A 16,171-nucleotide genomic window follows, 5' to 3' on the forward strand; every position below is an offset into this window, starting at 1 on the left:
TACATTTATTTGACGTGCCGTGACAGCTAGAGGAATCTGACTCATTTGTAGGAGCTTCAGAACAAAGCTCAGTAATAACATCTTGCATTTCCGTAAAGTTTTCGTGTCTGGAACACAGAATGCACCTAATGATTCAGCAGCATCTTCATTACACAGATCCATTTTGCAGGTGTAGGGAAGTTTAGATACATAGAAGTTAAATAACTTGTCTGAATTCACACAAGAGTTCTGACTCAGAGCTGAGAATATAATTTAGAATAACCAAGACCTCATCTTCTTTTTAACCACTAACCAACAACCTGTTTTTAAATAGTTTTTGCTTTTGGATTAAAAGATAAAAATACAATTTAACTTGTGATACATAGCTAACTTGATTTCAGTGCAAAATCCTCAGTGTCATTCAGTTGTTCTACTGCCTGAGATAAATAAAAAGCTAAAAATATTTCCATCATTCTAGTCATTTATAGGACTATGAATCACAAGCATTAAGAAGGCATGACATGCATGCTGACATTTTAATATAACATTTCTCAGTAAATACCAAATCCTATCCTCCAGACTTGTAAAACCAGTGACAAAAGATATGATGCCATTACAAAGCAGCAGTTCTTCTATTGTAACATCTGCCCTTCTACCGCAGTGCTTCTGCTCCCTTCTCTATTGGGCCATGAAAGAACTTTTCCCCCATGACCCAGCTGGCCCTGGATTGATACCTCAAAGCATGAGGACTTATAGTTCTTATCCCATGGTCATCTCAGGCTGAGCTGCAGGTGCTGGTCTTTTCAGGAACTTACTAGGCTTTTTCTTCCTGTGGAATTCTGTGGCAACAATCCACACAAATTAACTGTAAAAGGTACAAAATGGAGAACTTGCACTATTTTATGTCTGTTGCCTTTCAATATGAATTTTTCTTGTCTTTGTCATAATCTATAGGCCAAACCAGGTTCAAACATCTGGTTTTCATGTTATCTTTTATTATTTCATATACTTGGTACATTGACTCTTTCAGTTGTAGCTTTTCCTTATAAACTGTGTCTGGTCCTCCTCATAGCTTTAACCTTTGTATTATTCTACCATAGACCTTTTCAGCATTTGCTAGGATCTTTTTGAAACAAAAGTGATCAATGGGGATTACAGTATTTGCTATAAAGCTCTATTCATAAAATACTGTTCTAAAAACTGCCATTGATTTCAACAGAACTTTGACAGAGGTAATTGTGTTCATTGAAACTGAATTTCTCTGCTTTAATCTTATCTGATTATTTACTTTATATTTAATTTTCTTTTGTAACTGTCCTTGCTAATTTAAATAATGGCCAATATTTGTTAAATTTCTCTTTCTGCATTTATTGGTCCTCATTCTAAAGATGTTTAACAATGAACTCACAGATCCGGTCTACAAAACCTCACAAATAAACTCTGGATCAAAAATGGTTATTGATTCTTACTCCAGTGCTTCGTAACCTTTAAGCAAACATATATTTTCTTTACAAAATGGTAGAAATCTTTGAACTTTGCGTGTAGGTGCCTTAAACATCAGCTAGTATTCAGCCAGCTCTATCCAATAGAACACAAATGTAAAAACACAGAAAACTGATGACATCTTTATGTGACAGCATGCATCTGTTCTTCAATGTGTTCAAGATGCAAGATTCACTTACCCAAAAGTAAAGCCTTTGTTGTGTCTTTTCAAATCTTGGCATAGGGTTCCTGCTGTAGATTATTGGCTGACTGGGATAAGTGGCCTTTGCCTCAAGTATCAACTCTTCCCAGTTCTCCATCAATCCACTGAACCTGTCCTGTACTTCCTGTATTATTACTAAGTAGTAGTGATTCTTTTAGATGTAAATATATATGACTACTCATTTACGATGTACTAAATTTATGACATGAGGTATACTTCAATTACTGTTTCTAATAACCTCACCATGAAAGTGATCTTTCCATAATAATTAATGGCTGAATAATTTCTATAATGAGAAATAAATGTTGGTGTGGTAACATAAAATAATATGTCTCCCTTTCTCTTTAAATATAAAGATTCTGCAACTAACCGGTATGAGAAAATGGAACAGACATTCACACTTTCTGGTACCATTCACTACAGATTTGTGATCAAATCAGTCAGCCACAAGTGTAAAACTGGAACAACAGAGAAAAGAATTGACCTGAAATATTCAGGTTCCTCTTTTCTCATTTGCTTGTGTTTGTTTTGGTTTGAAATTTTTTCCATCATCCCAAAAAGCAAAATTGCATAATGAAGTCAATTTGGTTTAATGCTTGTAGTTTTATAGAAAAGAAGAAAACTGATATGCCTCAACATAAGTAGATTAATGAATGTAAAGAAAAATTGTTTTTTAAACTTCATTTCTATATTCAGATCTTCTTGTATATTTGATACAATGTACTGTGCTTTAAGGGTTTGTGCCTTGTCCTGTGAAACTGTTCATAGCAGCCACTCTGAAACCCAGGGAAAAGGGTGTTCACTGCTGTTAAAATCAACTGGGAAGTTCTTTTGAATAGCCTGTGGGAAGTATTTTCTTTTCCCATCTGTCCCTGGCTGTGAGGCTACCAGTAATAACACACTGTGTTGAATACAGTCCTGCACAATGATATTTTAGTACAACACATCAGAACATTTCTTATTGTAGCAGTTGAAAGATTGATAGTACTTGCTCTTTGGTTATCATTTATGGTGACTGAGGATGGAAAAATAGCATTCAGAGGGTTGTAATTTATCTCAGCTTAAGTGTGTCCTCAGTTTTTATTGTCTCAGCTGATGCCTGGTTTTGCGTGCACAGCAACACACATCCCTGGTCAGTACTCTTCTGGGGGTTATGTAAGTTTACACCATATTGAACAAGCATCCGGTCATTTGACTATTATGAAATAGCTAAAACTATGTAATGAAATAGTTGTGACTCTTTCCTACAGTAAATTTGGGGTTAGTTAACCCAAACTGGCAGCAAGCTTCTCATACTGGATTTTATTGACAAGATTTAACATAGAAGAAAACTGAGAATAGACAGAATAAATCTGGAACAGTTAATAAGGTGCTAACATGCCTATATGTTTAATATAAGATAGAAATTTTTAGTCTTCTTCCCATCAGACTTAACTCATGGAATGTGTCAGAACTCATTAGGTTTGATTTTCCTGTATTTAAGACACAGGTAGAGTAGTTCCATCTAATCATGGTGTTTATTTCTGTAGCTAGTATGCTCACCTTTCCATCATGGCTTCTGCTAAGGTGTATATGTTTGAATCTCCTGAATTACACATCAATTATTGCATCACCCTGACCAGTAGGTTTAGTCAACCCAATATTTGCCAACACAGCCATCTGAAATGTTTTCAATAGTTATATACATCAGATACAGGGAGATGGAGCTGCTCTTTGGCTGCTACGAATAAGGGTGTTGGACAGGCATCAGGTGGGGAGCAGCACATTAATGTGTGATGTGTTCTGTTCTTAACAAAGCAAAGCCTTTCGAGGCAGACAGGAAGGGAACAAAGTATTTCTTCTTTGTTCAATCCGTTCTGCGACAATGTCAGGAAAGTAGTGGGATTAAGCACATACTTTTGTAACAGAGGGAAGCAGCCCAAAGCAGGTTGCTTATCTGATCCAGTTTTTAATGTGTTCATGTCCTACAGTTCATTTGATCAAACGATATTGCACTGACTGATGGTGTAGCAGTTTTTAATGGCACTTCACAGGAAATTTCTGAGCTGAAAGCTCATCGCCCAGTTTAATTTCAGAACATGCTGTTCCCTTTGTGAATACACTGTCAAATTCTCCTCACATATTTTTTACATGGAGGTATGTTCTTCCAAGAATAGATCTTAAAATGATCTAATAGATTATATCAGCCCGTCCCTGTTTGTCCTTCACTACATTGGATCCTAACAGGCCTTAAAGTGTATGTCTTAATTGAATGATTCCCCAGATATTTGAAAAATGTAGAATTCAATCACAGTTTTTAAAGTGAATTGTGAGGGCACTTTACTGAGCAGCCTCCATCTGAAATCTCATGTTTTATCCATTCAGACTTCCAAACTAAGACAGTGCCTGCAGAGAGACCAGCCAACTTTCAAAACCATCACTGATTCTTAAGGGTCTGTAGAACCCACAGATGATATCTTGTCTCCATTTTGGAGACTTAAATAAGCTGCATTGTTTACATGAATTTATCATTTATGAGGATCTTTATCTCCTGTACCAGCTGCTATAGCAATAAAATAAAATAATCCTGAGGCAAGATTCCAGCTCTATTGACATTTAAGCAAAGACTTGTTTGATAAACACAGGTAGTAAATTCAAATATATGAGTGTAAGCAGAATGTTGTCAGTGCCCTGACACACAGAGCCATTATCAATCAATGAATCTCATTTTGTTTTATTTTGTTTTCAGGAAAAAAAAAAGAGAATCTTCTAAGGTTTTTAATGTGGTCTTTTAAAAGACGTAGCTTTCTTTTTCTTTTTTTTTTTTTAAATTGAATACTTCTTTGCATTACTGTACATCCATTTTTTTGCATGCTGGTAATGTTAGACTAACCAAATTATAGATGCTAAAGTCTTCAAACTCCTTTTAAATATGAGGATTTGATTAATAATCCTTCCATCTTGTGTAGTGCTATGTTCTTCAAGTTGTTTAACCATTAGTGTGCTCAGGAAGATTCTCAACCACTTTCTCTTTAATTTACATTATCTAGGCTTCTTTAGCAGCTTTCTTATCCTTCTTTGTCACAGACATGTCCTTTATCCAGCATATCATATTGGATGGAAACATGTGCCTGCTTTATTCCAAACGCAGAAGAGAAACAGCTATCAAGCACTTCCTATCTCTCTGAGTCAGTATTTATGATTCATTGAGTGCAAGAAATAAAGTAGAAACTGAATGTGCTTGTCTGAAAGGAACACAGCCTACATTTGGGAAACCCAGTGATAATATTAATTGTAAATGTCTGTTATATAAGATTTTTAACAGTTTCTCACTCTTAGCAACAGTCTGACTGTCATAGTCTGAAGCACTCAATACTGTGTTTCTGCAGTAGCATTTTTTCTCTTCCCCTTCCACACTTGTTGTTTGATATTCAATGCTGGTTTGATATTCAGTGCTGCCAGAACCTAGAGTTTGATAAGGATTGCCACTAGCTCCCCAGGAGTGGTTTGCCTGGTATTCTCCAAAGCAGTGTAGTCTCCTCCTGAGAAAGCAGTTGTAAGCTTGATAACTGACTTGAGAGTCCCTCATCAGGTTCTTCAGGTATGTTGATGAGGTCCTACAATTTCAACAAAAGCCATCTCTGCATTATCAAAATCTGCCACAAAGTTTTCAGGAAGAAAGTAGCATGGAGAGCCCTACTCCGAATTTTTACACGAGAAATACTGCATGGGAACACATCCACTGTTTTTTCCTTTCACTATTTTTCCCATGCTCCAAAACTCAGCCATACCAGTCTGCAGTAAGCCCTCATCAAAAGTAAACTCTGCACTTCTCTGATCCCATCTGATTTCAAAGGAATAATCAGCATTATGGTATTTCTTTTACTAAATGTTTAATGGAGTATTTGAGCAAAATACTGCAATGACAAATTGGCAAAGTATGCCTAAAGCATCACATAACAGAAATACAAGTGACACTTGGCCAATGCAGTCTTTTCACTCACCAAGAGATGTCAATCAAGACGTCTTGCTCCCTGACAGACTGTCCATCTAGTGGAAACACTTAAGAAGATTTGGATCACTCTTTTCCCTGTGTTAACAGCATCAATAATGAGCTCTTTATCTAAGGGTCAGCAGGTCACTAGCCCGTCAGCTTGGATTACTCATTGTTTCACTCCAGGGCCCCGTTTCCCTGGTCAGCAGCACAGCATGCAGACTAGATTTGTCCTGGAATATATTCTGGAGGGGAACAACTGGGTATCTCCTAAACAAAACCATGAGTGGGTTGATGCTTAGATAAGCCAAAGGAGATTCCAGTTGGTGTTATGGCCAGGGCTGTGTGTGTCTCTGTACCCAGTTCAGGCCTCCAGCAGGTACCCAGTGCGATGGATCTTTTCATGTGTTGCAGTACTGTAGCCTGCTATATGCAGTCCACGCTCTTCTGCTGGAAAGGTATAAATGTACTGCAGGTGTCTCCTTTCCTAAGTATATTTTAAAAGAAATGATCGGTCTTTGAACCTTTCTAAAATTTAAAAAAAAAAAATAAAGAAAAAAAATAAACGAATACCAGACTAACAGTGAAGTGTCCAGGACAACAGAGAGTATTGACATGACTCCCAGAGGAGAACTCAAAATTTTGTAGTAGAAGGACTTAAGTCCAGGGACTGGAAGAATTTCAGGGGAACTTGGAAAATTTAAGTATTATGCCAATTGCAACTATAAATGATCCCAAATGCACCTTGGGAGGTGGAGGTTAAGAGAAGAAAGAGATTAATGTGCTACTGAACAGGTTGTACAGACATTCTTCACTTCTGGATCTTTCAAAAACTGAGATAGAGAAAGCCACAGCCGATTTGACATGATCTTAGCACTTTGAACAAGAGACTGGACTAGACATTTTCAGAAGTCCTTCCCAGACAATGCTTTTGTGAGTCTGTGATACTCTGCTGCATTGCTGTTCTCATGAATCATCCACAGAGACTTAGATTGTAACCTCTGGGATGCTTTGGTATATATTTAGACCCATGAACTGTCCTTTAGACATCTATTTGCTGTAAAAAGGAATGTGGGTTTATGTTTTCCAGATGTCGAGGAGCAGCGAGGACAAGATGTTAGGCAACGGATGGGAAGCTAGGAGCAGAGGGTGACGGCAAGGCAGGCAGGGTATGTGACCTCCTCAAGAAGAAGTCAGGAAGTTTAGCCAGTCAGGGTCAGGATCAGGTCCAGGGACAGCGACCAGGGTCAGCGTTAGTCCAGCGAATGCCCAGATAGTCCACTGTATTCAGGCTGGTCCAGGATCAAGATGAGAAGTCAAGTCAGTCTGTCAGGATCAGGGTCAGGATCAGGATTGAGAATGTATTTGGTCTGGACACACAGAGCTGTAATAAAGCAGAGGCATGGCTAAACTAAAGAGCTGCAGCTTGAAAGCAGCTCCCAAGGGAAGGCTTGGTAAGCTGAACATTGCTTCTAGCTTTCTTCGTGATAGTTCTTATTAATGAGGAATCTGACTTTGGAGTCAGTCAATTAGGCTCCTGCAAGGATGGGGGAGTATGCTCGAAACCCTGACACTAGGGGACGTCCTATTCAGAGCTCAGTGATCCAGAGCCAAAAGCTGGAGAGGAGAGCTTCTCTGCCCCTTAGGTCCCTAACCACATCATGGTTACATCATAAACACCAGTTCAGGTTAATAGGGTATACCTTTCCAGTGTGCATTTTAGCAGATTTAATGCCAAAAATCCATTAGACATATTCCACACTAGAAAAGTGGCAGATCCAGCCCATCCAGCCGTTTTCTGTCATCTGTGACTGTTTCATCTTTCTGACAGATCAGCTGGCTTGACTACGTCTTCTTTTCACAATAAATGTAACAGTAAAGGGTAGTTATCTCTGATATTAAAAGCATTTCCTGAATTTAACTGTTCTTTTCCTCTCACCTTTACAGAAAGCAGATTTTTGGGGTTGCGTCTAGCTAATTTCCTTTTATGCAGTTTGGAAGCCTTTCTCCTTGCTTTGCAATACAGTAGGTTCTATAATTTAAAAGATATATTACCATTTTGTACATACTTGACTGTCTATACATGCTTAACAAAAATAACACAGTGAAAAAATTGGTAACAGGCTACTGTAATGAAACAGCCTCCTCCCTTTCCCTTTTTTTTTCTTTTCCTTTTTTTTTTTTTAGGGTATTCTGTCACAATATCCAGCAACTAACACTCATAGGGTGCAGTCCCTCAGGTTTCTAGGTAGAGTGGGTACAGACAACAAGAGAGAACTGAAACACCGTGGCAGCTGTGGCACTGCTCTTTACTGAAAGAGACTGATGAGATCTAGAAGAAATCCTGTGTCTTGTAGCACACGGCATTGAGCAATGCCTCAAAATTGGAAGTAGGGAATAAAACCCTGCATCCTAGCTTCTTCTACAACAAAGAGGTATCCACAACAAGAAGGAAATACAAAAACAGTGATTATCTAAGGAACTGGTGCTGTTGATTGTTTTAGATCATTCACACTTCCACTTAACACGTGTTCAGTTGGCCAGTGATTGCTGATTTTGTGTTTGTGGTTATGGATAATTGCCCCATGTGATGAATTAAAATATCCCCACAGAGCACAACAGTATTGATCCACAACCTACTCGACATCATGAAAATATCTTTAAAGGGGCATCAAAAAGTAGCCTTGTTCTGCAGGAATTTTTATTTGATTTGGCAGCATTAAAAGTGTTTAAAACTCACTCACTGCGCTCATCTTGAGGTTGAAATTTTTTCACCTAAGGAATAATACACTGAGTCTTCATACACCAGAAAGAGACAGTGGGGCATAGGGATATATAAATCAAAGGATGATTGTTTTCTTGCAGAATTGTTATTATTTTCCCAAAACCACATTCCTCCTAGTAGAAGTATGTCATTGTCTGCCAGGGCCAGTAATTCAAGGAGAGAAAAACCTCAGGGGTACACGGGCTTGAAGGAAGAGCTGATTTAAGAAAGGTCACTGTTTAGTCAAGAAACCTCATTTTGACTACACAAAGAATTAGACTATATGCAATAGACTGAAATAAATAGGCTACATTTCATTTCAATTTATAATTCTTGTTGCTTTATATATCTAACCTTTCTCCATTGCCCACCCAACACAAGCTCAATAGACTTAAACTGACGTTCATCCCTGTCCTCTCAGTGGAGTTTTAGCTTGACAGCATTGGTTTGAGACACTTTCTTCCATACTGCCAGGTGAGCAGGGATGATATAAGGCAGAAGAAACTTGTCAGATCCCATAGCTAAGTACAACTCAGATTTCAAAGCCAGAGAAATAGACTCCTGAATGGCTGTCATGCTTCAAGGCTCAGAAATCCTCATTTCAGTTTAAAGCAATAGAAATTGTCCTGGCTCTTTATCAAACCCTTGTTTTGTAGTGTCACGTCTGACTATTATAAGACACAAAAGCATTTGCTTAAGAAAAACTGTTATTTAAAAATTAAAATGCTGGATTTCAAAAAAAGTTACATATTGAATCCTCAAAGATGTGTAGCTTATTTGCCATTATAATATTTTGAACTTTCTTTACACCTTCTTTTGACGATTCAGAAATCACATTAGCCCTATTTAAAGAATTAGGATCCATATAAGCTCCATGATCTAGGTTGTCATTGCTATTCTCAGTCTACAGAGCAGGAAAACTAAAGAAATCAGAGTAATGATTTTTTTCACTGTCATTCAGCAGATATGTGAGATAGGTGGGAATAAGATACAGATCTCCTCAATCCCAGGTCCGGGGTGTCAGTACACTAGGATTCTCCTTTTACTATTAGAAGTAGTAAAAACAGGCACTGAATTAACAGAAACTATACTGAGGACTCACATACTTCATCAGGCTATGGCAAGTTAACAGGAGATTGGAATAACCGATCATTTATGGGTTCTCAGAGCCCTTCATCTGTGAAGTGTTGTTCTTCCATTGAACTCTAAAGTCAGAGAAAACAGGCTAAATTAGTTGTGAGTATATTCATATCCCATATGTTAAGGTTTCTCTGCTGAGAGGTGGCAACTTTATGTGTTCATGGCATATGTTCAGCCACCCCTTTGAGCCTTGAATATAAACCAGGGGTTTAATTTTGTTCCCTCAAATGTGTCACACCAATGGGTTCTCTCAGCAGTTTCCAAATACTTAATGTAGTAGCTGTTGTACATAACATGTTCTCATGCCCTGTGGTGGTGTGCCTGTGATAAGTATCTTAATACCAAGAACAGCAGAGAGAAGATGTTGACTCTGGGGTGGACTTCACAATCTCAGATATGCCAGTGCACATTTGAAAAGGTTTTGATCAATTTTAATGAGACAACATTTTATGTCATTGCACCCTTACCCAGAAATTCTTGCTCACTCTGCCCCTCTCTGGAAGCCACAGGATGACTGATACAAAGGGAACTGAAGGAAGCCACAATGGTTCTGAGAGGAAGCAGGTGTTCATACACCTCTGTAGTTCCAGCTGCGTGAACAAGGTGCTGCAGACCATCGGCCTCAGGATTATTAATAAGAGGTGATGAAGAAAGTGCACTAGAGGCAACTGTGGAGAGAAGCATTGTACACCATTTGGAGTTGGCAAAGTACTGCAATCCATGCTTTTTCTAAACAATAAAGCACGATGTGTACAAACAGATTAAAAAAAATTGGATTTTGCAAATCAAATGAAAACAACTAGTGAAAATCTTGTCATGCAAATAAATAAGGAAGAATGTCCTCTGTGTAATGAGGACAGACTAAATATGAAACATAATAGTGATATGGCTCCAGATCCAAACTGATACTTTGCCTCATTTTTCAGTAAGAAAGACAATATTGATGGGATGAATGAAGAGCACAAATGGCTAATGCACATGAATTTACAGAGACAGAAATGACCACATCTGGGTGCAAGAAGGCTCAATATGCTCTTTTGAGAAAAAAGGTGATTTACACACTGAAATTTGAAAAAGGAAATCTGAATTTTTAATGGATCATGGAGGAGTATCATCTGACTACAACAGACCAAGCACCCTACCCATATATATGAAAGGGAGAGGTAAAGAATCCAGAATCCAGAATATAATCTGAATTAGATGTATGATTGGCACAGATATTGAATATTTAAAAGCAGGAAATTGAGTAAAAACCAGAACAAAATCTAATATTGATTTAGGAGTGATAGTTTGATCAGATGATTATTTTACCTTTTAATATCAAGGATGATTAAATCTCCGTAAAATACAGGAAAAAATTCAGGAAAAAAATGACTAAACCCAAAACTAAATCTCATCTATCCATACTGTACCTAGCTACCAACACCTTAGAGGAAATTATTATTTATAGAGGTTAGATGAAGAAACAAACAAGAAATATGAGTTCAGAATCAGCAAAAGAAAAGAAACAATAATTAGTCTGGAAAGAACTGCCACTAGTGGAAATCCTTAAACATTTGGGATTGACTATTTAACATCTTCATTAATGACCCTGGGATAAGAAGCTGGCATGTGCTGATGAAGTTTGATGATGACACAAAGCTCAACAGAGAGGGAGACTGTAATATCATACAGAAAAAAACTAAATGACCTTGAAACTACAGTATTAGAAATGGGATGAAATTTAATTGCATAATGTACAAAGTCATTCACTTAACAAGCTTATAACATGAACTTCTGCAAATTGGGAGTTTCAAATGAAAATGACAGAGAAGGAGGGAGACCCTGGGCAGGAGGATTGTAAGGCACCAGTATAGCGTGGTCATGAAAAAAGCGAGTGCCACAACTGGAAAATACCTTTCTGGTATAGTCAGGGATGTGTTTGTGTTACTGTACAAGACATTAATCAAAAATCATGTGAAATATCATCTATTTTCTTTATTTGAAATGGACAGTTTCAAATGAGAATAGATGTCAAATCAGCTACTGGGATTTTCTTAGAGCTGGAGACAGGAATTTTCTTCTCTGTAAATACAAAGGCAACACATCCACACAAATGTTCCTATCATGCCCATGGGTCTGGACCGGCTCCCTGCATGATGCTGTGCCCTACCTGGTGGATTCATAGGCCCCAGATAGTGCAAGCCCATAATGCAACAGAGACGTGTCCTCCCAGAGATAATTTTCTTGGCCTAAAGAAGCTAGAAACTTGATCACTCTCTATAGATAAGCACTGGCATTTGTAGTTGTCCTGTCCCCTGGAAGGATGATATTAAGCAAAAATCCAAAACAAAACACAACAGCCAAACAGGGGTAAAATCAAATAAACATAGTTTGACAAGAAAGAGAGCTTTGTAACCACCAAGGAGAGCTGTGAAATTATGGAGGAAAATAAACTCGCTTTAAAATGGAGCTCAAATTCTTTAACATCTTCTATTCATATTCTTTTTCAAAATAGTCTCAGAAAAAGCCCTCAGTCTCTAATTTGTTCTGTGACATCAAAGCACCAACTTCTTGGTTTAAATCTACTATTTGTTAGGGAATGTGCTAATTTTTGAGAAGTTATCTATTCTTTATGGAAAAAAATACTTTTTTAATTCAAGTTTTGTGTGAGTGATTTGTCACAGAACTTTCGTTGTAGAAAATAAACGGAAATTACTGGAGCTCTTTTGTACTTTCTGCATCCTTTACAGTGATCTGTAAAGGATTTCTCCTCTGTACTCAGCACTGCTGAGGCCACACCTCAAATCCTGTGCCCACTTCTGGGCCCCTCACCACAAGAAAGACATTGAGGTGTTGGAACGTGTGCAGAGAAGGGCAACAGAACTGGTGAAGGGTCTGGAGCAAAAGTCTTATGAGGAACACCTGAGGGAACTGGAATCGCTTAGCCTGGAGCAAAGGAAACTCAAGGGAGACCTTCTAGCTCTAAAAATTACTTGAAAGGAGATTGTAGCAAGGTGGGAGTTGATCTCTTGTCCCAGGTAACTAATGATAGGATGAGAGGACATAGCATCAAGTTGTGCCAGGGGAGGTTAGGTTGGGCATCAGAAAGAATTTCTTCATGGAAAGGTTTGTTAAGCATTGGAACAGACTGCCCAAAGGAGGTGGTGGAGTCACCATCCCTGGAGATGTTCAAAAAAGTACTGGCCATGGCACTTGGTCCTATGGTTTAGTTGACATGGTGATCAGTTAGAAGTTGGACTTGATGATCTCAGAGGTTTTTTCCAACCCAGTTGATTCTGTAATCCTGTGATCTGCCATGGTGTTTGATGAATCTTTGTAGGAAGAAAAGTAAGCAAACTGAATTGTGCAATCAGACACACAGTGCTAATATCCAGTGTGTGGAAATATTTTCTCCGCAAACAGACTAGTCTTTTCACTCTAAAGATGGTGAAAAAGAGACAAAATAATTTTTCCACTAAGTATCATCAATTATTGTGCTTTCATTCACTAGGACACTGATTATACTGACAAACATTCATCATGAGGTCTCTTTCGGGATCACATTTTACATCAGATGTCTCCCTCCTAGTGGTTTAGAGTAGAATGATTTCTTCACCATCTAAAGTACCTTTCTTCCTTCTGATCCTGCTAGAGACAAGTTACTGTCTTGCAAAGTATAACTCTGACAGCAAAGTCTCTCCATCTCAAGTCCCTGAGCACTTCTTTTTGAAGACATTTAATTTTTTTTTTCTCCCATGTTTTCCAGATCTTATAATCATATGTGATTATGGGGATTAGTTTGGAATTCAGGGAGGGATTTTTTTTTTTAAATGTATTTTGATTCCTGCATGCTCTGCTGTTTTTCCTCAGGTTTTACACTGGCCTGTAGCTTTTCAGAGATGCCAAGCAGCACACGGTTTTCAACAACATCTGGGACAAGTAGATACTTGCCATCTCTTCGCATACTGCACTTTCATAGGAAAAGATACATGTGAGAGGAGAGAAACTGCAACTGTGTCACACACAAACACCCAGGCAGAGCCACTCCATCATCTGGTTATTCACCCATCATCTGGTTATTCACCCATGCAGAGTACTTGACACCTCCTGAGTGGTGCTACAAGTCTGTGGCAGGACTCAGCCAGCCTCTGTTCTGCAACGAGATGTCCAGTGCATGGAGACAGTCAATCCAATTTAATGACAGTTTCTAGGCTTTTGCCCAATGCAGGCATTATGTGCACCACATTATAGAAGAGTAACAGACCAACAATTTAAGCATGGAGCCAACCCTGCATGCTTTCATGAGATTGATCGTAAATCCAGTATCAAGGAGGGCCAGATTTAGTTTTCTGTAGAAAATCACAGCCTGTAGTTAAATCTTGACCCTTTACTAGGAGGGAAGCAAGACTAATTGTGTCCAGCTAGTTAGGCAACAGCTGAGCTTGACCACCTTAATAAAGAGTTTCTGGGATTTTATGCCTCTCCAGAGGTGATCTGGCAGCTGTGATATATTCCAACAATGCCTGACAGTGAGGGCTTGCTTCCAGAACCAGATCTTTCCAGCACTTTTGTAAACAGTTACTGAAACCACCTTTCATGTGTACACATAGGAAAAAAAAGGTATTTGCAGTAGTGTATGTGAGATGTAGAAAAGTAACAAGAGAATACATTTTCTCTCTCTTGTACAAGCACACACAGACACGCAAACACAGTGACACACACACAGACAGACATGTCCCAAAGCCATTAAAATCTCAGGCAAAGGGAGATTTCTCAGAATGAAGTGGCAGTTCTTGGCACTCCTCCAGCCAGCCCTGCTGCAGATCCATGCTGCATGAGAACAAGCTGATTAACAGTTCTCCACACCCTGAAGCTAGGGACACTTAAGAGAAGGGGTTGTTCCTTTTATCTTACAGCTGCAGAGAGGGTACCACAACAGACAAGGCAATGAGAATTTTCCAATAGTTTCACCTTTTCCTTCCCAACCATTTTTCTCATTCTTCCTCTGCCCCTCCTCCCTCTGTCTTCAGTGTACACCTAGCTGGTACACACAGAAGTGCAAAGCTGCTGCTGAACAGACTCTGTTTGCCTCAAGATTGGTTGCTGCATCTGCTTGTGAGGCTGCCAGTCAGGATTGCAGATGATTTAAGAGGTTTTCTTATTGGTAATTTAGTTAAACCTGCTGTGCACAGCTAAGTCTTGGGAGAAGGAAGATGAATGCACATTTTAATGACTGAATCAGCATATATCAGGAACCAGGATGGCAGGAGCCTCACCTCCCTTGGGGCTCACCAGCTATGACAAGCAAAAAGCCTCCTGCCAGTTAAAAATACATGATTGCCGTATGCCCCACTGTTGGATATATATTCTAGATGGATTATGCCAGGGCTCCAAGATGACATTAAAACATATGCAGTGTTTGCAAGATTACACTGATACTGTCTACACCCTGCATCCCAGGAAGAATAAAACCATTCTGTAGAGTAGTTTCAGCAGATAGTTTCATCCTTTACGCTCCTGTACAAAGTGGCAATGTAAAACATCAGACTGGTGACAGCTGTAATAGTTGCTTTATATACACAGACTTACCCCTGTGCTGGTCAATGTAAATGAGCACACCTCCGGCACAGTCAGAGGAGTGATGTTGATTTATATATGCTGAGCATTGCAACCATTGTTCTTGTCTCTATTTTTGTGCATATATGGATATACATTCATATACTTCAGTTTTCAGCAGAGATTTCAGCTATCCAGAACAAGAATCTGATCTATATCTTGAACAAAAATTTCTGCAGTTATTCAGTCACAAATATGAAATTATTCTCTATCCTCAGTGACATTGAGATAATTGAATTTATATTGCACATATGCTTGTTTACACATGCAAGATCTCACAGTTATTATTATTGTTGCTGATTTATGTTAGTGCCATCCAAAGCTGCATGCATTTATGTACATCATTCATTTAAAATTATTTCAGAAATAAATCATCATGTAACAAATTAAGCAATCAGATGAGAATCCTATTATTCCCCTCATCTTTAACTATTCCAGTCCAACTACCAACCTTCAAATTCTTTTTTTGTCGCTTCTCAAGTTACATTCTTGCATTTTGAGCTCAACTGTTAAAGCTACCTTGGACGAGTACACAGGAGCAAATTGCAATTATTATGCAAAAAGGAAAATACACAACAGACTTTGGAAAATTCAGGAACCCCAAAGTTAACACACTGGAGAATTGACATTTAACAGCTTATGTATTTCAAGCTTTTAACAAATCTTATCTGAGATCAGTGTGCAGACTGAAGTGTTGCTCATGTGCAAACTGATCCCAATGTAGTAAGGCACCAGAAAGCAGTTAGGTTTTTCCCAAGGGGATTTTTCTGAATTAGTTCTTCAACAGCCATCCAAAACCTTGATGGATTCATCTATTTTTTGGAACACTTACCTCCCTGCAAGCTTTTCTTGTCATTCCAGACTGCCTTAGATTGTCTTACCCCTGAACATTAGCTCTGATATTCGCCTTCTTAGGTAGTATGGCAAAGTTTTGCCATGCTATTCTTTAAGGGCCATATCGTTTAGGTACTAGCTATGCAAAACACGACATCTCACAATTTATTTCCCTCTG

The sequence above is a fragment of the Corapipo altera genome, unplaced genomic scaffold (assembly GCF_003945725.1).
Source record: "Corapipo altera isolate COAL_440 unplaced genomic scaffold, ASM394572v1 49, whole genome shotgun sequence".
NCBI lineage: Eukaryota > Metazoa > Chordata > Aves > Passeriformes > Pipridae > Corapipo > Corapipo altera.